General features: G+C 48.7%; 1 protein-coding gene across 6 annotated transcripts in view; it reads right to left on the bottom strand.

Annotated features, from left to right (window-relative positions):
* Positions 1-23,710, bottom strand: part of APBA2 (amyloid beta precursor protein binding family A member 2) — a 219,554-nt gene that overhangs the window by 171,308 nt on the left and 24,536 nt on the right. For 5 of the 6 annotated variants that reach the window (XM_037000666.2, XM_073227080.1, XM_037000669.2 and 2 more), the window contains exon 2: positions 5,782-5,867. The gene's annotated coding sequence lies outside the window, so the exon portion shown is untranslated. Of the gene's footprint in view, positions 1-5,781; positions 5,868-14,868; positions 14,973-23,710 lie in introns of those variants that run through there. The other variant, XM_073227079.1, reaches the window with a different exon arrangement.

Raw genomic sequence — 23,710 nt, 5'->3', positions numbered from 1 at the left:
GGGAACCCTCCTACACTGCCGTTGGGAATGTAAGCTAGTTCAACCATTGTGGAAAGCAATATGGAGGCTCCTCAAAAAACTAAAAATAGAAATACCATTTGTCCCCGGAATCCCACTTCTTGGAATATACCCAAAGAATACAACCTCTCAGATTCAAAAAGACATATGCACCCCTATGTTCATCACAGCACTTTTTGCAGTAGCCAAGATATGGAAGCAACCTAAGTGTCCATCTGTAGATGAATGGATAAAGAAGATGTGGTACATATATACAGTGGAATACTAGTAAGCCATAAGAAAGAAACAAATCTTACCATTTGCAACAACATGGATGGAGCTGGAGGACATTATACTCAGTGAAATAAGCCAGGTGAAGAAAGACAAATGCCCAGTGATTTCCCTTATTTGTGGAGTATAACAATGAAGCAAAACTGAAGGAACAAAATGGCAGCAGACTCAGAGACTCCAAGAATGAATTAGTGGTTACCAAAGGGGAGGGGTGTGGGAGGGCGGGTGGGGAGGGAGGGAGAAGGGGACTGAGGGGTATTATGTTTAGTACACATGGTGTGGGGGATCACGGGGAGAACAGTGTAGCACAGAGAAGGCACATAGTGGATCTCTGGCATCTTACTACACTGATGGACAGTGACTGCATTGGGGTCTGGGTAGGGACTTGATAATATGGGTAAATGTAGTAACAACATTGTTTTTTCATGTGAAACCTTCATAAGAGTGTATATCAGTCATACCTTAATAAAAAAATTTTAAAATAAAATAAAAATGCAAAAATAAAGAAGTCTATGGCAAGAATAGAATATAGTTAAAAAGTTTTATATTAATCTAAATATAGCAATAATCATTTTATATATGATGGCTTAAATACACCAATTAAAAGACAGCTGTTGTCAGAGAGCATAAAAACAGAAGATCCAACCATATGCTGCCCACAAGAAACCCATTTTAAATACAAAGACTCCAGCAAGTCAATAGTAAAGGTATGGAGAAAGATACACCATGCTAACTCAAATCAAAGGTAAATGGAGACACCAATACTAATTTCAATCAAAGCAGACTTCAGAATGAGGAAAATTATAATGGATAAGGAGGGGCATTACATAATGATTAATTCAGTTCTCTAAGAAGAAATCACAATCCTAAATGGCTATGCACCTAACAATAGAGTATCAACATACATTAGGCAAAAGCTAATAGAACTGAAAGGCGAGGAGACAGATCCACTATTATAATTGAAAACTTCAATATCCCCTGTCAGTAACCGATGCACTAAGCACACAGGAACATCGGCAAGGAGAGTTCAGTTGAACATCGCTATCAATCAACTGGACCTAACTGACATTTTTAGAATATTCCATCCAGCAAAGCAAAACACACTCTTCTCAAGTTTGTACAGAACATCGACCAAGTGCCCTTGTCCATGTGGGCTGCTATACAAAATGCCACAGACTGGGTGGCTTATAAGCAGCAAACATTTTGTTCTCACAGTTCTGAAGGCTACACCAAGATCAGAGTGCCAGCATGGTCCAGGGAGGACCCTCTTTTGGGTCTCAGACTTCTCACTGTGTCTTCACATGGCAGAAGGGGATGGGGAGCTCTGTGGGGCCTCTTTTATAAGGGCACCAATCCCTTCATGAGGGCCCTGCTTAATCACCTAATCCCCTCCCAAAAATCTCACCATCACCCCGGGGGTTATGATTTCAACATGCAAACATATTCATTTCAACATATGAATGAGGGGACCCAAGCACTCAGACCGTACTACACAGATAGACCACATTTGGGGCCATAAAGTATACCTTAACAAGTCTTTAAAAAATAGAAATCACACGCAGTGTTTTCTCAGACCAGAATGTGATTAAACTAAAAATTTATAATAGTAAGATACATGAATCCCCATATATCCATAAATTAAACAATACTGTTCTAAATTAGGTAACACATAGGTCAAATGGGAAATATCAAGAGAAAGGTTTTTGTCACTTTTTGAACTACAAGGAAAATGAAAGTATCACTTGTCAAAATCTGTAGAATGTAGAAAAGCAGTGATTAGAGAGACGTTTATAGCATTAGCTGTATATATTAGAAAATAGGAAAGATATAAACTCAATATCCTAAGTTTCTGCCTTAGGAAGCAAAATGAACAATTTAAGCCTAAAGTAAGCAGAATATAGTAAAAATTAGAGCCTAAATCAATGAAATCAAAAACAGGAAATTATGAATACCAGAAATGACAGAGGGGTCAACAGTACTGATCCCACAGACATTAAAAGGATAATAAAGGAATAGTACAAAGAACTCTATACCCCAAATTTGATAATCTAGATAAAATGGACCAGTTCCTTAAAAGATATACACTACCAACTCACACCAGGAGAAATAAACTGAATGTATGTAGTAAAGAAATCAAGTCAATAATTAACAACCTTCCAAAAAGAAATCCCCAGAGCCATATAGCTTCTCTCATGAATTATACAAATGTTTAAGGAAAAAATAATACCAATTCTTTATAATCTATTTCAGGAATTAGAAAAACAAGGAACACTTCCTAACTCATTCTATGAAGCCAGTATAACTCTAATATCAAAATCAGACAAGGATGTTACAAGAATCAAAAACTACAGACCAATTTCTCTCATGAGCATACACTTAAAAATCCTCAACAAGTAAGAGGAATTATATACCATAACCTAATGGGATTTATTCCAGGGATGCAATGTTGATTAAATATGAGAAAACCAATTGATGTAATCCACCACAATGAACTAAAAAAGAAAAACCATATATCAATTGATACAGAAAAAGCATTTGACAAAATCTAACGTTCCTAGTAAAAACACTCACCAAATCAAGAATAAAGGAGAACATCCTTAGCTTGATAAAGAGCATCTACCAAAAAACCTGCAGTTATTAAGGAAATGCAAATCAGAACCACATTAAGATACCATGTCACACTCATATAGTTGGACAAAATTCGAAAAACGAAAAGAAAAGGAACAGTGTTGGTGAGAAGGAGGAAAAACTGGAACCCTAGTATACTTCTGATGGGCATGTAAAATAGCACACCAGTTATGGAAAACAGTTTGGTCTTTAATTGCCAAATTACCACATAACCAGCAATTCCACTCCTAGATGTGTACACAAAAGAATTAAAAACAGGTGTTCAAACAAATGCTTGTACACATACACATTCATAAAAGCATTATTCACAATAGCTAAAAGGTAGAAACAACCCAAATGTCCATCAATGGATGAGTGGATAAACAAAATGTGGTCTAGCCATACAATAGAAGAGTACTCAGTCATAAAAATGAATGAAGTTCTGATAAAGGCTACAATAAGGATGAACCTCATAAACATTGTGCTAAATCAAAGGAGCCAGACATTAAGGTCACATATTGAATAATTTCTAATTTATAGGAATCATCCAGAAATCGTAAATCCAGAGAGAGAGAGAGAACAAGGAACAGAAATAAACAGTGTACCTGCTAATCAGAAATTTAACTTAGATATACAGGATGTTTTTGTTACTGCCTCATGGTCTAGCTTATCCTGACTGATATGTATTTTATAAAGATTTAACCCAAAATTATGAAGTATCTATAGTAGTTAGAGCAACTCTACAGAGAGAAAACAATGAGTTAAAATCATCTTTGCCACAATAGTAGTCCAGAAATAGTAGTGCATAGATATTTGCAGAATATGGAGGTAAATCCCAGAAGAAACAGCTGAAAGCTGGAAGTGGTGGTCTTGGGGAGTGGAATAGGGCAGGGGCAACACAGGGACAATGGGGGCAGCAGCCAGGTGGATACTATTTTATCATAAATGTTGGAGAACTCTTTAACTTCTAAAATAAGTATATCTTTTATTGACAAAAATAACACTTGAAAACATGAACTGAGCGCTGTACGGGGGCGAAGAGAGGGAGGTACATATCATGTCACAGCAAGAGGTCACCTGGCCAAGGAAGCTGTGTAAACACACGCAGGCACAGGGCTGAATCCCAGGTGCCCTGGTTTCCCCAGGACCCAGGACAAGGGGCCTGGCAGAGTAACTGACAGAGGAATGGCTGAGGCCTTGCAGCTGCGTGCCCTAGCTTTGAGTCCTGGCTCTGCCATTTTCTAGCTCTGGCATGTGGGCAGGAACCTCCGTTTCCTCACTGGCCTTAGGCAGTGAGAGCTCCAGACCCTATGGAGCTCCTGCAGCACAGGGCCCATCACGCACATGCACAATAATGGTGCTGTCGCCGTGTCTGAGGCCTCCCACAAATGACTGAAGGAGCTACGGAGCTGCAGGGTTGAGAGGCAGGAGGAGGGCAGAAAAGGATGGACTGGGGTGTTTCCTGGGAGAAGGTGTGAGCGGGGTTGGCACCAGGGTCTGGATTAAGGACGGGACGTGGATAAGTTAGCCAGAGCAAGGCTGTTGGGGGAGGGCAGTGTGGGAGCCAAGCAGGCACTGTGTGAGGACAGAGAGCCGGAGGGCCAGGGCAGACCATCCACTGAGGGATGAATGTGGACTGGGGACCCAGCTGTGGCCCGCTGTGCGCTGTGTCCTACTCTGCTAGGAAAAGGGGCTCGTGCAGGATGAATACAGGGCTGCTGACATGCAGCCCCTTGTCTCCTAGAGACACTGGGCTACCCAACGACCAGACTTTGCAGGCAGCTGGAGGATGGGGCCCATCCTGGGAGGGGACCTGTTACAGGCTGAATTTGGCCACCCAAAGCAATGGTCAAGTCCTAACCCCCAACACTGGGCATGGGACCCTATTTGGAAATAAAGCCTTTGCAGATGATCAAGTTAAACTGAGGTAATAATCCCGTGTGACTGCTGTCCTTATAAAAAGGGGAAACTTGGATTCAGAGATAGAGACAAAGGCCAGCTGACCACCTGCCACTAGAAAGAACCTGGGACAGGTTCTCCCCGCAGCCCTGCAGGGGAACCATCCCTGCTGACACCTTGATCTCGGAGCTGTAGCCTCCTGAGCCGTAAGAGTACATTTCTGTTGTTCAAACCCTGCAGCCTGTGGTACTTTTGTTACAGCAGCCCTAGCAAACTAATACAGGCCTGGTGGCTCTCAGTCCCAGCAGGAGACACCCCGAGGTGACACCCCCTCAGACCCGACCTCATCGATGCCTCAGACACAGCCTGAGTGACCTGCACAATCTCCTGTGGGGACTCTCTGCAGCGTCTCAGGCTGCCCCACCCTGCCTGTTGACCCTAGAGAGGACCCTGTCCATACCCACAGAGCCTCGGCCAGCCAGCTGGGTCAACAGCAAGTGGCCTGGGGTGCAGAACACCTTAGGAATTGTTCTGGCGACCCTGCCCAAGTCCTGCTGGCTTGGGCTCCTGGGCTACCAGGGAGGTCCCCCCACTGGATGCCCTGGGCCCCTCAGCACCCTAACGGAAAGGGGCGCTACCCAGGAGGCAACATGGTCCCACTCAGAGGATGGAGGCCCTCTGGGTGGCAGAAAGGGACCTAGTGGTCCGAATGCAGAGATGCACAGGGTCGTAGGAAATGCACAGTCTATTGTGTGGCTATTTGTCCTCCACAAACACTCTGTCACCTTCCCCTCCTTCCCCTCAAAGTAAGGGTACACTTGTGAAACCAGAAAACAGTAAAAAACTTAAGCATAGCTGCATTTAAGCTTTTGATAGAGGGCGGGCAACGGCATGTCTCGCTCTCCCCCAGTTCCCATGTGGCCCTCGGCTGAGACGCACAGGCAAACGCCGCCGCCCGGTGCTGGCACCACTGTTCTTCCTACTCACTCAGAGTCTCCGGGCCCCACGGGACCTGCGGCCATCCGCAGGACGGTCCTGGCCTCGGCAGCCGGCTTCCCACAGTCTTCTGGAGCCTGCGACAGAAGAGCACAGACAGGGCATGAGCAGGCAGAGCAAGCAGGCCGCCCATTTATGAACAGCCAGCTGGTCACCAGCCTGAGTGGCCAACTGCACACTGAGGTAAAGAGGCTGGCAGCGCCCGGCCCTGTACGTCAGAAGCAGCTCAGAGCTCCGAGACCAGACTCCAGGGTTCTGCGGAGCAGCTGCACAGTTTGAAAATCAAGGACTTGCAAGATAACCACGAGTCTCTCTGAGTTTTCAAGAGCCCCCCCGGGTTTATTCCCAAAGGGCAGCAAGCACAGCTAACTAAGGATCTGAGGCTGAGAGCAGCTGGGCCTCAGCTAAAAGAACAGGGAGTGTATTTCTCAAGCCTTTCTGGGGGAAAACCTACAGCATCCATATTTCAGGTCTCATTTGCTCTGACAGGAAATGAAGCACATTTCTCAAGGTTCTGTTCCCAACTTGCTTTTCAAAAAAAACTCAAATGCTACACAGGATACAGAGCTTAAGGTCATTTGGGTCACTTATCTTAAAATTGTGTGCGCTTACATGGGGGCAAGTTCTCCAAAATACGCTGAATAAAGCCTTCTCAAAGAAAGCGCAACCATGTGCATGTGTGGGCACACAGTGGGGTCACAGCAAGAGGTCACCTGGCCAAGGAAGCTGTGTAAACACACACATGCACAGGGCTGAATCCCAGGTGCCCTGGTTTCCCCAGGACCCAGGACAAGGGACCTGGCAGAGTAACTGACAGAGGAATGGCTGAGGCCTTGCAGCTGCGTGCATCAGCCAGCCGTGTGAGAGCAACATCACTTCCTGCCTGACCCGGGGGCCCCAGCCCTCAGCCCAGGGCCTACGGACCAGCACACCCTGTGCAAGCCATCGCCTGATCTCTGTGTGAGCTGGACAGCCTGGAGACCATGGCCCCCATCCCAGCTCTGCCGCTCAAGGCTGGGGAGATGAGGGAACCTACCCACGCCTCAGGTTCCTTACTTGGAGGGTGAAGGGAGCACCGAGATATTGGAGTTCAGGCCCCACCTCCAGCACCTGTACCCTGGTCTCCCAACCATGCCAAGTGAGGGATCGCTGATCCCCGTGACTTACGAGGTTCCTTGAGCTTTGGCACTGCAGGCTACTGCTGTGTTCCCTGCCCATGGAGCAGGCCTTCCAAGTCCAAACACAGACCCCCTGCCCACCCACGGTGGGTACGCTCAGATACCGATGGGCAAGGGCATTACTCTCCATGTGGCTGACACCCAAGACAAACCACACCTGTGCCTGCCCTCACCTACAGCCAGGGACTCCAGTGGGACTTGTGGAGGTACCAGGTGACACAACATAGTCTTTGACTTTGGGCCACGGTGATGGAGCTCCCAGCCCTGAGCCCTGCCCATTACTGTAGCCTTGCCCTTATCACACCTACGCGGTCGGTGCCTCACCCCATCCATGCCAGTGTTGGAGCCATTCCCTTTTTTGCTCCTCCAGAATCTCACTAACAAACTCCTATTCATTCTTCAAAACCCAAGGCTCTCCTGCACTCTGGTAGTAAGCGCACTCTTCTTAGCCTGTCTTGTTTGTTCACTTTTAACAATTATCCCCAACTGTATCCCGCTCCCTCTAGGAGCCTGCCTGGCATACAAGAGCAACGCACTTCACAGACTGGAAACCTGTTGCAGCCAGTAAACCAAGTGGGTCTCAAACACAGAGTTAGGGAAAGTGGGGGATAAAGGCAAGGCACTACAAAGACTGGAGAAGAACTCTGAAGGGTGGGGAGGGGGCACTGGGTTGGGGTCAGAGACACCCGCCACAGCAGAAGGGGAGCAACAGAACACGCCACCAAAACTCTTCTGAGCACTGAATGCAGAGCTGGGGGGCAGCTCTGACCTCACAGGCAAACGGGACCCCCAGGAGTTCCTGCCTGTGGAGGGTTATCATGCCCTCATGGTGCAGGATGATCTGAGGGGGGAAGGGCTTTTCAGGAGCCTGCAGGAAGGAAACGCAGAGGTTGTCCTGGGGTCAAGCTTGCAGTGCCCCTTGGGGAGAAGACAGAGGCGTGCTACTCACAGAGCCCCCCCCAAAGGATAGGTCGATAAACCCATTCAGGAGAGACCTGCAGAGAAGAGCTCCTCCCTGACCCCAAGTCCTGTACGGGGAGCTGCCTGCATGATCACCACGATGCGAAACTGCCTTTAGGAACCTGCCCCGTGACCTGTCCCAGGTAACAGGCTGCCACGTGCACCATGTCCCCAAGGCTACAAATACAGCCAGCCTCACGGTAAGGACAGAGGTGTAGCTGCCTGGGAACCAGAGAGTCTGCATTTGGATGATCATCCGCCCTTCATTCAACAGCCATCTTTGGGGCCAAACTACCATGTGCCAGGCTCAGGCCCTGGTTCTCTGCTGCGATGCCCGGCAGGTGACCCTCCTGGCAGGGTGCAGGTGATATTGTGCCTCTCTCCTTGTGCTCAAACGCTCACATGGCCCACCCGGAAAAAAGGTTGGCAAGGAAATCAAAACACTCCTGCCTCTCATAAATCCCCCCAGCTGTGAGCTGATGGAATAAAGCATGGTTCCCAAGGGCTGCTGCCCTCCACCACTGCTTCCCATCCTCAGGAAGAATATGGGATGGTGAGGGGGTGGGCACTGGCATGCCAGGCCAGTGCTAGCACTCTGCTCCTGGTAACTAACCACCTTGGCCCACCTCACAATAAACGGGCACCAGTGGGTTGAAGTGACCCAGCTGCAAACAGCTGAGCCAGGGCTAGTCAGGCACAGGGACACGGCAGAGGGTGGCCCATCCACTGGGAGGGACTTGACACTGGCAATGTCATGCCCACCTCTACCAGGCCCATATTGAACAACAGAAAAATGGCCAACCTCTGGAAGCAGGGTTCACAGGATGAGGCCTGTCCCCAGGGTGGGGGCGGCTACAGCTTTGTAAACTGCTGAAGTCACTTCTTGCCAAAAGCCCTCTGCGTTCTGCAGCAGGCCACCCAGTTGTGCTCCAACCCCAGTTCACACTCCCACAGGCCATGATTCATACAGCACACCACCTTCTCTCAGTCAGGAGAAGGTCCCACCATGCCCCTCCCAGGATCAGCCAGGCCTTTCTCCACCTGGTCCCTGAAGAATCTGGGGAAGAAGACATACAGGTGGTCAACAAGTAACAAAAAGGGCTCAACATCACCAATCACCAGGGAAATGCAAATCAAAACCACAAGGAGACATTGATTCACACCTGTCAGAAAGGCTATTACCAAAAAGTCAACAGATAACAAGTGTTGGCAAGGATGTATGGGGAAAAGGGAACCCTGTACAGTGTTGGTGGGAATGTAAATTAGCGCAGCCCCTCTTAATGCAGCAAGGAGGCCCCTCAAATAGTGTAAAGCAGAATTACATATGGTCCAGCAATTCCACGCCAGGTATTTATCCAAAGAAAATGAAAACACTAACTCAAAAAGATATAGACACCTCCATGTTCTCTGAAGCATTATTTACCAAGATATGGGAACAAGCTAAGTGTCCATCAATAGATGAATGGATAAAGAAAATGTAGTATATGTTTAAAATGGAATAGTATTCAGCCATAAAAAAGAAGAAAATCTTGCTATTTGCAAACAACATAGATGGACCTTGAGGACATTATGCTAAGTAAAATAACTCAGAGAAAGACAAATACTGTAGATCACACTTATATGGGGAATCAAAGAATAACAGAACAAATAAACGAAAAATCCCCAAGCTCATAGATATGGAGAACAGATTGCCAGAGGTGGGGGCAAGGAGTGGGCAAAGCAGGCGAAGGTGGTCAAAGGGAACAAGCTCCTAGCTATAAAATAAATAGTCCTGGGGATGTAATGTGTCGCATGGGGACTATACAGTTAATAATATACTTTATTGCCAATTTGGAGGTTGCTAATTGGGTAGATCTTAACAGTTCTCATTACAAGAAAAAAAATTATGTAACTGTGTATGGTGATGGATGTTAACGTATTTAGTGTGGTGATCACATCACAATATATACAAATATTACATCACTATATTGTACGTCTGAAACTAATATAATGTTATAGCTACTTATATCTTAATTTTTTTTTTTAATCTGAAAAGGCAAAAATGGTAAAACCAAGGTCTGAGAAGATAGAAATGAGAACTCACTGGCCAGGAGCAGGGGCCCAGATGTGCAGGCCAGCAAGCCCTGCCCTGAGGCTCTGCCCAGCGCACATGCGGCCTGGCCTAGGGCAGCAGCCGCACCCCCCTCATAGCCCCGGAGCACATGGCACCGCCCTGACAGGCATCCCAGTGTGGCTGAGTCTCTCTCCTTGAAGCCCTTTGTTTCATCCACCTCAGAGAGCCGGAGAATCAGAGGCTGCTAAGGGCACCTGGGGAGCCAGACACGCATCTCCTGAAGGCAGAGAGCTGGCCCTTCTTCCCCCAAGGCCTTCCATTGCCAACTACTGTCCTTCAGGTGCTCAGGCTGAAGCCTCAGAGTTGTCCAAGGCCCTCTCCTTCCCACCCATCAGGAAAGCGTGCTGGCTTCACCTTTGAAATCAACAGACTCCCGGCACTGCTTCTCCATGACCATCACGGCCTGAGCTGAGCCTCCCTGCCCTGGGTGGCTACAGTAGCTCCTAAGAGCTTGTCACCTCCATGCTGACCCCCTTCTAATCTAACCTCCATGCAGCAGCCCAGATGATCCTTCCCAATATCCTCACGCTGGTCTCTGAGGCCCTACACAATCTGGCACCCATCCTTCCCACTTCTCCTTATGACCCTGCTATCCTTCTGTCCTCCTACCATCAGAACCAGCCATCTGCTCTTCCTCCCAACACCAGACAGGTGCTACCCCAGGGCCTTTGCATGGGCCATTCTCCTAGGTATCCACATGGCTCCCTCCTCCTGTCCTCCATGCTGCTTCTCAGACATTGCCATCCCCGACCAACCCATTAAAGCCATCACACCACCTACCCAGCCCTTCCTGGCCTCCTCTCCAGCTCTATGTTTCTCCATAGCACTTAGCACCACCTAATACAGGACATATTTATTTTATTTATCTTGGTTATCATCTGCCTTCCTTCACTGGAAAGTAAGCTATATGAGAGCAGAGAGTTTCCATCAAAAGTCAATAGACACTTGTGGAATGAATGAATGCATGTGTCCTCCACCCAGAAGGGAAGCAGAACACGCTCATGGCCCAGCAGGGGCCCGGTAGCCAGGAACCGACAGGCACACTGTGTCGCTCTCCACTTTACACAGTGACAGTGGTAAGAACCAGAGAGGTCTTCCAAACTGCCTGGAGTGAAGAACAGGAAGCCCTTCTGGGTCTAACTGTCCCCTCCAAACAAGCCCTGCAAGAGTGGGACCGAGACCAGAGCTGGAAGCACCAGGCCCTTTGCAGGTGAGGAGCCCAGGCTCAGAGGGCAGCACGAGCCGTCCACACTGCACCCCAAGCCTCAGCATGCCCTTTGATCGCTTCCCAGCAACACCCGAGGCAGCAGCGGCAAAGGGCCGGGACCTGGGGCTGCCCACAGGCACCCTGGAAGGCAGGTGGGCAGGGGCTGGGAGCCGGGCTGCAGACAGATGCCCAGGCTGGCTTTCTGAGAGCCCTGATGAACTGCTCACCTCCTGGCCTCCCCTGTTCTGTCCAGGATGCGGGGAACCTGAGATCACAGCAGGCTCCGCAAGGCGGAGGGGAGCCAACAAGCCCCAGAGTGCCAAGAGCCGTGCCGCCCGAGCTGAGTAACTCCTCCCGGGCAGCGCCTATGGCGGGAGGCTGCTGCCCTGGGACACGGGGTGGAGGGCACCCCTGAGGGGCAGAGAGGGGCCAGCGTCGTATGCAGAATAGTGAAAGGGAACAGAAAGCAGCCGTCCCGTACCCAGTGGCTCCTTCCTCAACACTCACCCCCCATTCTCCTCCTGACCCTCTCTCAGCACGGCCATGAAGCCTTTGGAAAACACTTTGTAGACAGTCAGGAAACATCAAGGTTCAACACATTTTCCTGAAAGGAAAGTTAGGTGAGTTAGCTGAGTATGTGCGACACATTCATCAAGCTGATATTCAGAGGGCTGAACTGAAGAATGGATACAACTGAAGAGCCAATGAGTGAACTGGTGGAGGCTCTCCCATGAGGGAAGGAACTAACTGCATTGAGGCACACGGTGGCAGATTGGGAACGGAAGCCCACTGCCCGCGTGCAAGAGTCCCTCGGTCAGCGGAGCTCCCTGACGGGACCAGGCATGCAAAGCCTGCTGTGAGGGACGCCCCTCCTGCTTTTCCCAGGAGAGGCATGGCCAGTGGAGAGACGAGCCCCCTGAGCACCCAGGGGCCCTGACCGTCTGCAGGGCTGGTGCCCCCCAAGGGACAGGTGAGGACAGGGGTCCAGGGCAAGAAGCTTTTGCCGGCTGACAGCTGGGTAATGGGGTGCTCCTGACTCAGGTGACCATGCTGGGCAAAGCGTCTGGCCCAGCCACTTCCGCCCCGCCAGCCTCGGGGGCCTGGCCCCAGGTTATGCTCACAGGCTGAGCACATGTCCAGGACAAAGGTAGGAGGGGACCCCACTCTCCTCCATAAAAACTCAAATCCACAGGCACACCCCACTCAAACGCCCCTTCCCTTGTACATGTCCCAGGGAGCTAAGGTGTGTTCCAAGACACCTGCCGCTGGGAGGGTGCTCCACCACAGGGCTCACAGCCCTGCCAGCAAGGTGCATGGCACAGTGGCCACATCAGGCGCCTGTACAGGCTCCCAAGGCAGAGGACGGCCCAGTCAAGTGTTCAGGGTAAAAGGATCAGGATCAACTGCCACAGGCACCAGAATGGAGACTCTGGAGGCACTGAGCACAGGGCTGCTTAGAGTGGTGACGAGAGAAGGGGGACGAAGCGACAGCCCAGCCCCAGCAGAGCACAGAGGCGCATGCTGTTGGGGGCAGAGGGATCAGGAAAAGTCCGACCCACCGGCCCAGGGTGGAGGGCCATCCCCATCCTCCGATGGGAGCTCCTTGCCCTGCAATAGCCTAAAACTTGGGCAGGAAGGGTAAGCCACCTGTCCCAGGGGGAGCTGGGCCCGCATCCTCGGTGACCACACTCCAGAACCCCCCATCCCTGTGCCCTCTGTTCTGCCTCCCTCAGGGCTTCACACGTGGGGCATTCAGGGCAACGCGTGATGATGTAGCTGCATTTCAGCATTTTTAGGTATATTTTTCTACTGTGCCAACTGTTGAGATTATAATTGAGATCATAATTTTCTTTTTGTCAAAAGACACTTCTCTTTAAATATCCTAAAAATTTCCTCAGTAAGATCAAAGAGAGATAAAAGGATGGAAACACCAATAACAGTGCAAGAATTCTCCAAAAGGACTTGGCATACGACATGAAGTATTCTGAATTTCATGGATAGGAATTGTGGGTGGCAGGGCATTTGAGGGGAATCTGGCATGTGGCTGACCCCCCAGACAAGTGAAGACTAGAAATAGATGCTGAGTCCCCAAACCACTCTCTTGCCTTCCGGTGGGGCAGCCACACCTGCTGAGACTCCTGAACCGAGCCCAGTTGGGGCACGACTTCAGTTTCTGGCTGTCTCTGCTGAGCTGTGCTCATGTGCACGGCGCCTCATACAGGACCAGGAACTGGGACCCATGCCAAGCTGACAGCTCCATGGTGTCATGGTCCCTCAGAGCTCTCCGGGAGTCCACACTCCCCATGCACCTCTCAACACCTCCAACACACATCCAACAGGCCCCTCGAGCTCTACACGACCGAGCCGGGCCAAGCTCCCCAAACCAGGTCCAGGTCCAGCTCCAACAACAGCCTCCCCACCCCCAGCTGATAGGGCAGCCCACTGTCCGGCTGGGGTCACCCTGGACTCCTCTTCCCCACCCATCTTGGGGCTGCCAGGACACCGTACTGGCTGAAGCTTCAGATGCCTCCAGACCCCCACCTCCTCTCATCCTTCCCACCACCCCACCTGGCCTTGGCCCCACCCTCTCATGCCTCCTAACAGGCTTCCCACTTCAATCTTTGCCCAACATGGCATCCTACGCAGCAGCAGGGGTGGTCCTGTATACTCAGGGTCTCCGTTAGCTCGCGCAGCTGCAATAAAGTACCATGACTGTGTGGCTCACCCATGGAAATTTCCCTCTCATGGTTTTGCAGGCTGGAAGTCTGAGATCATGGTGCCAGCCTGGTAGGGTTCTGATGAGAGCCCTCTTCTGGGTTGCAGACTGCCAACTTTTAGCTGCGTCCTCGCGTGGTGGAAAGGAGAGAGCTGGGTCTCTGTCCCTTCGTATAAAGGCACCAATCCCATCAGGAGAGCTCCACCTTGTGACCTAATCACCCCAAAGGCCTCAGATCCTAATACCTTCACTCTGGCCATTACATTTTAACATGTGAATCTGGGGGAGACACATTCAATCCAAGATGTGTACACATGCCTGTATGATGGCTACACTTCAGAAAAACATTCACCTAATGAAATCAAAGCAGGGGTTGAGGATGAGGGGGACATGGGGGATGCCTGCTAATGGGTATGGATGACAGGAATGTTCTAGAATTAGATGGTGGTGACAGTGCACAACATTGTCAGTATATTAAAAACCACTGAACTGTGTCTTAAAGAGGTAAATTTTATGGTATGTGATTTATGTCATAATAAAGCTATCATAAAAATTTTTAAGTCATAACTTAGATCATGTCCTCCTCTCCTCAACCTCCTCCCCCAAAGGCTCCCTGTTGCTCACGGTATAAGTTCTCTTGACAGCCAGAAAGGTCTCTGTGCCAACCTCCACACCCTCTGGCCTTCCCCACCCCAGTTACTCACGTGGTCCCAGCCTCACAGCTCCTTGCTGTCCCTCAGACATGTCAATCCTGGCCCTGCTAACACCCTCAGTGTCCCTATGCACACTCCACGTCCCACTCACCCACTAAGGCTGTACTCCCTGCCCCATGCCCATTGTGACTCACCTCACCCTTCGGGATGGATGCCCACCATTCCCACCAACTGTGAGATGTAGTCCTTACCTACAGCAGTGCTCGGTGGGAACTGCTGAATGCTGATTCGATGACACACAGGGCTGTCCCCAGGACACACACAGAGCCTGCTGCTCAGGGAGAGCAACGGCTTCCAGGTGGCCCGCCAGGCAAGCAGAGCAGCCACGTCAGCAGGGTGTGGGGACCTCCCGCCCCATCCCGTATTTGGACCAGCTCACTCAGTACTGCCTGTGCACCAGGCTCGGGCCAGGGTGGCCCAAGGCTCCATGTGTGTGACCTGGAAACTCAGCTCAGGGGGGAGCCACCTCCCCGCCCAAACCTCCAGCTACTGGGGCTCATGGGGTCCAGCCCACCACGGAGGATAAGCACGCCCCTGTTGGGCACACCAAGGGGGAGACAGACTCTACCTTCTGAATGGCCACAGCTGGGAGGACGCCCTGCAGGAGTGTGGGGGAACAGCCTGTTCCAGCCGAGACACCCACATCCAGGCTATTTCCTGTTCCAACAAAAAGTGGTGCCAGCTCTCATACTGTAAACACCCGAATCCCATTCCACCCCCCTCTCTATTCGCATTCTCACCGGCAGCGAGCACGGAGGGAACAGGCTTCCGGGGCCTCCCACCATGCGGGGGCAGCAGCCCCGCAGGACACGGCGCCACTCCCGCCCTCGGCCCACCACGGGGACAACAGGGCAGGCAACGGCTCTCCTGCTTCCCGCTTCAGAAGCCTGGCCCTGCCCCAACCCACACACCCCATGCCCCACACTCCCGACACTCCGCCCCCCAGGTATTCCTCTAAAATATTACATCTTGCCAGAACATTCAGAGACAAATGACACAGATTCCAAGAGGGAATAAGTAGGGAAACCCCGTGAGGCACAGGGGCTTCCTGTCAGCCGGGGAAGTCACCTTGCTTCACGCCACCACCTTTCAGAGGCTCATGGAGGTTCCCTGTGATCATTATGACTATGTGGGCTAAGAAGTCAGGGGTGCTTGGGGCAGCCAAGTCGCTCGCCTCTCCTTGGCACAGAATGGCCGCTGAGCAGTGGGCACCTGTGCTGGGACAGGTGGACGAGAGCACCAAGGGAGGGTGGAGACACCAAGCAAGGGAACCAGAGCCCCGGGAGCACCACTGCCCAGAGGAGAGCCAGCACCCCAATACCCTGGCCCTTCCCTGCCCCACAAGAAATGGAGACTGAAGACTAACACAGAAGAATAGTCTTAAAAAGGAGGAAGCTAACAAGACACAACTAGTTAAACAAGATAGTAAAACAAAAAGATGGTAGTTGAGTCATCACATATCTGCCAAAACCCACAGAATATATAATACAAAGGGCGAACCTAACCCTAACATAGTCGTACCAACTGGCTCATCAGTTGTAACCTCTGTGCAACACCAATGCAAGACGTTAATAATACAGCAAACTAGGGTTTGGGCTGAGGGGCATATGGAAATTCCTGGAACTTTCTGCTCAATTTTTCTGTAAGAACAAAACTGCTTAAGCCTACTAGTTTTTTTCAAATATGGTGGCTGATATTCAGAGGGCTGAACTGAAGAATGGATACAACTGAAGAGCCAATGAGTGAACTGGAAGAGGGTGCTGAGGGATTCTCCCAGGATGCAGTGCAAACAGACCCTGGGAAGCAGCCCTGGGGCAGGACAGGTTTCTCTCCACTTCAGTGAAAGCCATCAGGCTCCAGAAGCGCCTTCTTTCCCCAGGACTGGTTTTTGGTTTTTTTGTTTCTCTTTTTTGGTGTGTGTGGGGGAAGGGGGCAGGGGGGCGGGAAGGGAAGGGCAGGAAGTGTGGGCACAGCAAAGAAAACCTTAGAAACCATGTCAGCCTTACCTGACCTCTCCCAGTCCGCCACACTGTCTGGCCTGAGGGAGTGCCACTCTCTCTCTGTTTAGCTGTTAGTAGTGAATTACCTTTTTGCTGGTTTTCTCTTTTCTAAAAAAATGGACTTCTTTAGGAGTCATCCCATGAAGCCTCTCAGAAAAGCAATTCAGCATTCTCCATCAAAATTGTAAATATGCACATCCTTTTCCCCCAACAAGTCCATTTCCAGGAGGACTCATACATACGAAATGATGTCTGTATGGGGATTTTTATTGTAGCAATCTTTTCAAAAATTGGAAGCAACTTAAGTGCTCATAAATAGGAGAACGGTTAAATAAATTATGGCAGTCTACATTCTTGAATACTTGGGAGGCATCTTTTTAAAGAGGTAGACCAATATGTACTGGCAGAGAGAAATCTTAAAGGCTTATCTGTAAGTGAAAATGGTGAGTTAGCTGAGTATGTGTGACACATTCATCAAGCCGGCTAGAAAGCACACGCACATCGGCAAGTCCGGGTTCAGGCCCTCACCCACTGCGTTCGGAGGTGTCCCCTGGGGAAGAGAGAGGAAAGAGGGAAGGCAGGCTGCAGGGATGTTCACTTGTACTTCATTAAATATGTGTGTCCTGGTTGAGTCTTTTACCCAAAACAGTTACCAGTCCCCAGCATTATAATGAAACCCACCATCTGTGCCTTCAAGGATTTCATATTTTAGCTGGGGAGAAGCCAGCAGTAAGAAGAACGACCCTTGGGGAGGGCAGACAGTCCCACAGGAGCTCTGCTGCGGAGTGTCAGCAGAGAGTAGGACAGAGTCGGGCCTCCTCGGGGGCAGAGCCACAGACTTCCCAGATGATCAGATACCCGCACGCCTCACGGAGCAAGTCCAGAGACACCCAAAATACACAGGGAGGCAGTGACTGAAGATGGGGAAGAGACAAGGGATGGGGACCTGGGACCCAGGTGCTCTGAGCCGGGACTGGGGGAAGCTCTGGGGGAATAATCTGGGAGGAAACTAAAGAATTCAGCTTCACTCACAGACTAGTTCATGCACAAGTGTGTGTGTGTGGTATATGTGTGTTTGATATGTACATGTATGATATGTGTGTGTGATGTGGCATGTGTATATGTGGTACATGGTGTGTGATGTGCATGTGACTGTATGCATGTGTGGTATGTGTGCATGCACTGTATGTGTGATGCATGTAGTGGGTGGCATGTGTAGCATGTATGTACAGTATGTCTCTGTGGTGTGTGTAATATGTTTATGTGTGGGTGTGCATAGCATGTATGTTGATGCATGCTGTGTGGCATGCCTGTGTGTGTGGTGTGTGTATATATGCATATGTGTGCAGTGTGTGTATGTGTGCATATGGGGGGGTGCATATTTGTGTATGCATGGTGTGTGTAGTGTGTGTGTGTGCTGTATGTGCAGTGTGCGGGTGTGGGTATGTGTGCACAATGACTGGGGAAGACATGCGGGCATCAGCCTGGGACAGGCAGCAGTCCTCACAGGGCTCAGGGCTGGCGTGCTGAGCGGTATGACGTGGCCATCAGGTGGCTGGGCCCCACGGTGCACTGAGTCTCCCAGCAGAGAGAATGAAGAGTGTCTCCTCCACCCACAGCAGCTCACTGAGGGGCTGACCAGGGGCAGGGCAGACCCGAAATTCTCTGGACATTTTTCCTTTCCCACAGTGGAGGTGCACCAGGCGGGGGACAGGAAGCAGAGCCCCTGGGGGACAAGAGCAGCTGCTCAAGTGGCCACCCCTCTGAAATCTGGACAGAATGTCAACTCTGTCACAGCACAGGCCCCATGGGCGTCCACAAAGGCACTCCAGAAGGAGGCCTCGCCACAAGCTGGCCCCAAACCCCCAGCCTAGCTTAAAGCTTCTATGGCAATTCGAATCCTTCCTAGACGAGAAAGCAAAGAAGCAGTATTTATTTCCCTATGTACAGATCTCCTTTGAAAGCCTGCTTCCCTTTTAAAGTCACCTAATAAAAATTAAATTCCCATATAAACCATGCTCAGAGGTGAGCTGCTTTCTGGGGGGCGAGCAGCCCCAGATGCAGGAGGGAAGCCAGCCAGCATCTCCCCTCTCCCCACAGCCACACCCAGGCCCTGCCACCACAAGTGCACAAAGGCAACTTTTCCAAGGCCTCTGGGAGGAAGTGCCCTCACAGGATTGAAGAGCATATAATGTCATTCTCTGAATAAACACAGGGGAAACCTTAAATATTTTCTAAAAAAACGAGTTTCTTCTAAAGTTTCTCTCCCCAAGGACTTCCACACAGAGGGAGGAACACCACACAGAGGGCATAATTATACAGGTCCAGGGGCCAATGGTTAAGACCTTGTGTCCCAGGGGGTCTACGGGAACCCTGCCGTCCAGCTGCCTGCCGCTGAAGCACAGAGGGCGAGGCTCCCAGAAGAGGCCAGAGCTGGTGGGCAGAGCTACTCACTTACCTAGATGTCCCACCCTGGGGACAGAACCTGCCAAAAGGGATTCAAAGCCTCAAAACACACTGAGGAGCTAAGTGATTTTTAGCAGAATTTTTTCTAAAACTTTGATACCTACTCAAGTGCTGAAGACTGTAAGCCCCATAGGGTGGGGCTGCCACGTCTTATCTGTTTCCCTAACTCCATCACCTGGCCCGGCACGCAGCACACACTGGGCTGGGCGCAGGCCACTGCTGAGCCCCCAGCCTCTGCCTGCTGCCTGCCCATGCCTGCCCATGCCTCCGGCTACTGTGATGACAGAAGAACTGTCAGATGTAAAGGCCGTGGTGCCACACACACAAGGCAGGGATGGCTCTGTGAGGAGGGGTATACCCACATGCTTTACACTCAGCTACTGAGCAGCTGACCCAAGCCTGCCCCAGACTTTCCAGAAAGTTCTGGCATTCAGGCCTTACACATAACACACACAAACTGGTGCAGAGGCATTCTGTGCTTTGCACGACCAAACTCAAGACCCTGCCCCAGACAGTGCTGATGCCTAATGGTAGAATACAAGATCCATGGAGCAAGGAAGCCCTTGGCTCACAGTAGGTACTTAATAAGTATTTGCTGCATGATGAATGATGGATAAATGGGTGGATGTTACATGTCTTGGAAATCTTTTCCTTAAAAAATTTTGAATGTGTATTTTTTAAAGTAAATACATGTACAAGGTACGTACAACGAAAAGGCCCAGGGAACACAGGATAAGAACCAGGAGGCATTAGGGCTAGGGGTTCATCCCCTGACCCCCTGCAGTCTGAGAGGCTTGCCCAGTAACTGTGCAAAGATGCCTGGAAGAAACGAGGCTGGCTCTTCTCTCGTTTCCAGGAATCTGGGGAGTAAAGAATGACAGCCCCCAAAGAGTGCCAGGCTGAGCCTCCCACCAGCCTCTTCACCCTGGGCCTGCCTGAGCTAAGTGGCTGGCAACTTGGCACTTGGGGCTTTTTATGAGTCTTCATCTTAACAATGCTGTCTAGGACTGGATGTGGTTCCCAAAGAAAAAAAAAAGTCCAGTTTTGAACAAAGACAGGAGCCTAATCAGCTCCCTCACAGATTCTAAATCTCCATATGGCTGAATCTCCGTTTCAGATTTCAAAGCACAGAAGGACAAATCTTTGAATAACCCATGCTTCCTAAGCTGTCATATATCCTCAGAAATAGAAAGTCTCCTCTCTGACCCCTCCTTGAAATAGCCTGGCTCTAACATGTGACAAAATGATGCAAAGTGGCATCTCCATGACCCAAATGCAAACACTAGAAATACTTCCAGGTCTCCCAAGTGACAATAAAAAGTATTTAAAATAATTTACTATTGAGCCCATTTAGTAGAATTCACAGTATCTCAGGCAAATACACTGTAAGAGGGAATAGATATGAAACAAAAAATTCAAACAGATACAGCTTTATATAAGATTGAAAAGAAAAAAAAATTACTTCATAGCTAGGTAAGCTTTCCAAAGATGTTGTTCTTGAAATCTCTTTTAAAATAATATGTTCCAACTTCTCACTAATCCTAATTAATCTAGTGATGTCTGGCTTCAGCAGTTATCTGCAAAGAAGCCTCGCTGTTTTGCTTGGAATGGCCATGAGCAGGAAGCATCTATTTCCATCCTTCCATCACTAAGGCTAACGTGAACCTCTAATCTGCACTATCTGCGCTCCCTGTCTGATGAGAATCAGAAACACTTCCAGACGGGCCCAGAGCAGTGAGGGGACTGTCCACAAGGCCTCAGCGTCGGGTGAGCAATGGGCCCCATCACAGCAACTCTCTTTGCTTTTTCTTAAGTGAAACATTTCTGAATGGCTTAAGCAAGAGGTGCTTTAATTTTAAAGCTGTATTAAATTGAAGAAAGAGAATCCATACATTGCTCCAGACAGAACAAGTGAATTATCATTAGTCCCAAAACCGTAAGCTAGTTGATGGGAGGCAGTGTACAGAATTAAACTCCCTCCCTGCCAAGTGGCTGTAGGTCTGTGCATCTCATCTGTACCAAGCAGGCCGGCAAGCAAGCCTCTGCCACACAGTCCCATGCAAGCCCCAGCTGCGGGCATCATACTATCTTATTTGTTCAGGGGAAGGAAAATGTTCCAGTACCGTTGGCTGTGTTCGTTCCTGCCAATAAGACCTAACGGCCACTGTCCTTCTCCAGGACCCAGCAGGGGACAGCAGCCAGCAGAACCCAGACTGTTCACTCCAAGCTCCTCCCTCATAGATGAGACCTCAGTGCACCACAGCTTCTGAATCAAAATTGCAGAACCTGAACAGAAAAACTTCTCTTCCAAAGATATTTATATGAAGTCAAAATTAAAATTCCATCTTCTATGGTTCTTTTTTTTAAACACAACTAATCCATGTTTTTTACTGTAAAATGTAGAGGATTTTTATAAACGTAAACCATTTATAACTAGAAACACTGTCTTATTGAATAACAAAAAAATGTAAGTTATTCATTCATTTAGTGACCTTGTTTTTTGGAAAAGAATCACATTTATGAAATGGGGATGTTACCCAAAAATCAAGACTTACGACACTTAAAACTCTAAATATTTGAACCTTTTACATAATTTCACAGCAAGCCCACTTAATAGAATGCAAACTATCTCAAGCAGATGCACTGTTAGACAGAACTGATATGAAACTAAAATTTCAAGTACATGCAGCTACATACAAAAAAAGAGAAGAGAAAAAAATCAGTTCATTGCTATATAAGGGTTTCCAAAGATGATGTTCTTGAAGTTCATGGTTCTCAGGTCTATGAAAGCAACTCATCTGTGATACAATGGGACAAGTGTTACAAAAGAAAATGATAGAAGCACATAATTTTGAAGAACAAAGATGGAAGACTGACACTACCTGGCCTTAAGACTTATGGTAAAGCTGCAGTAACCAGGAAAGCACAGTATTGGTGAAAAAAAAGACAAACAGATCAATGGAACAGAACACAGAGCCCAGAAATAGGCCACATATTAATAATCAATTGATCTTTAACAAAGGAACAAAGGCAAGTGCAATAGAGTCTTTTCAACAAATGGTGGCAGAAACAACCGGACAGCTACATACAAAAAAAAAAAGAATTCAAATGCATATTTCATATCCTTCAAAAAAAAACTCAAAATGGATCACAGACATTTGGGTCAAACATAAAACTGTAAAACTCCAAGAAGATAACATAGAATAAAATCTAGACGACCCTGTGTTTGCCAAGGACTTTTTTATATACAACACCAAAGGCACAATCCATGAAAGAATTAGTAAGTTGAACTTCTTTAAAATTAAAAGTCTCTGCTCTGCAAAAGACACTGTCGAAAAAATGAAAAGATAAGCCACAGACTGAGAGCTAGTGTTTGCAAAAGACATATCTTATGAAAGAGTGTTATGCAACATACACAAAGAACTCTTAAAACTCAACAATGAGAAAACAAACAAACAGATTATAAAATGGACCAAAACATGTGAACAGACACCTCCTCAAACAAGATAATACAGATGGACAATAAGCAAGTGAAAAAATCCTCCACATCATAAGTCATCAGAGAAATACAAATTAAATCTACCACTACCCACCTATTAGAATGACAAAAAGCCAGAACACTGGCACCACAAAGTGCTGACAAGGATGTGGAGCAATAGGAACTCTTATTCATTGGTGGTGGGAATGCAAAATGGGACTGGGAGTAAGTCTGGCAGTTTCTTAGAAAACCAAGTATCTATTCTCACCACATCTAGCAATTGCACTCCATGGTATTTTACCTGAAGGAGTTGAAATTTCATGTCCACACAAAAACCTGTACATGGATATTTATAGCAGTTTTACTTGCAAATGCCAAACTTGGAAGCAATCAAGATGTCTTTTAGTAGGTGAGTGGATAAATAGACCACAGTATACCCAGACAGTGTAATATTATTCAGTACCAAAAAGAAATGAGTTACCTAGCCATGCAGAAACATGGAGGAAACTTCAAGGTAAAAGAAGTAAAAGAAGCCAATATGAAAAGGCTACATATTGTGTGATTCCAATTATATGATGTTTCTGGAAAAGGTAAAACTATGGAGACCATAGAAAAATCACTGGTTGCCAGTGGTAGGAGAGAAAGGGACATGAATGAATAGGTGAAGCACAGAAGATTTTTAGAACACTGGAACTACTTTGACAGTATGATATTCTAATGGTGGGTATGTGTCATTACACATCTGTCCAAACCTACAGCATGTACGACATCCAAGAGTGAACCTAAAGCAAACCGTGCACTCTGGGTGATGACGACGTGTCAACACAGGCTCTCAATTCTAGCACATGTGCCACTCTGCTGGGCGATGCTGATAGTGGCAGAGGCTATGCATGCATACCTTCCCCTCAATTTTGCTCTGAACCTAAAATTGCTTTAAAAACAGTCTACTAGAAAAAGATAGTCAGTACTCTCTCAACTTACCCAGGTGGTGTGATGGAGTGGCGTTAAGTACAGTCCGACTGCTTGAAAGGATTGAAAACTCATTCCCCAGCCCCCTCCATGGGCTAGAAGTGCCCCCCAATCCTCATG

Source organism: Manis javanica, chromosome 18, assembly GCF_040802235.1.
Source record: "Manis javanica isolate MJ-LG chromosome 18, MJ_LKY, whole genome shotgun sequence".
NCBI classification, from domain to species: Eukaryota; Metazoa; Chordata; class Mammalia; order Pholidota; family Manidae; genus Manis; species Manis javanica.
Note: the sequence above shows the minus strand (reverse complement) of the source record. Positions and strands in the feature narration are given on the sequence as shown.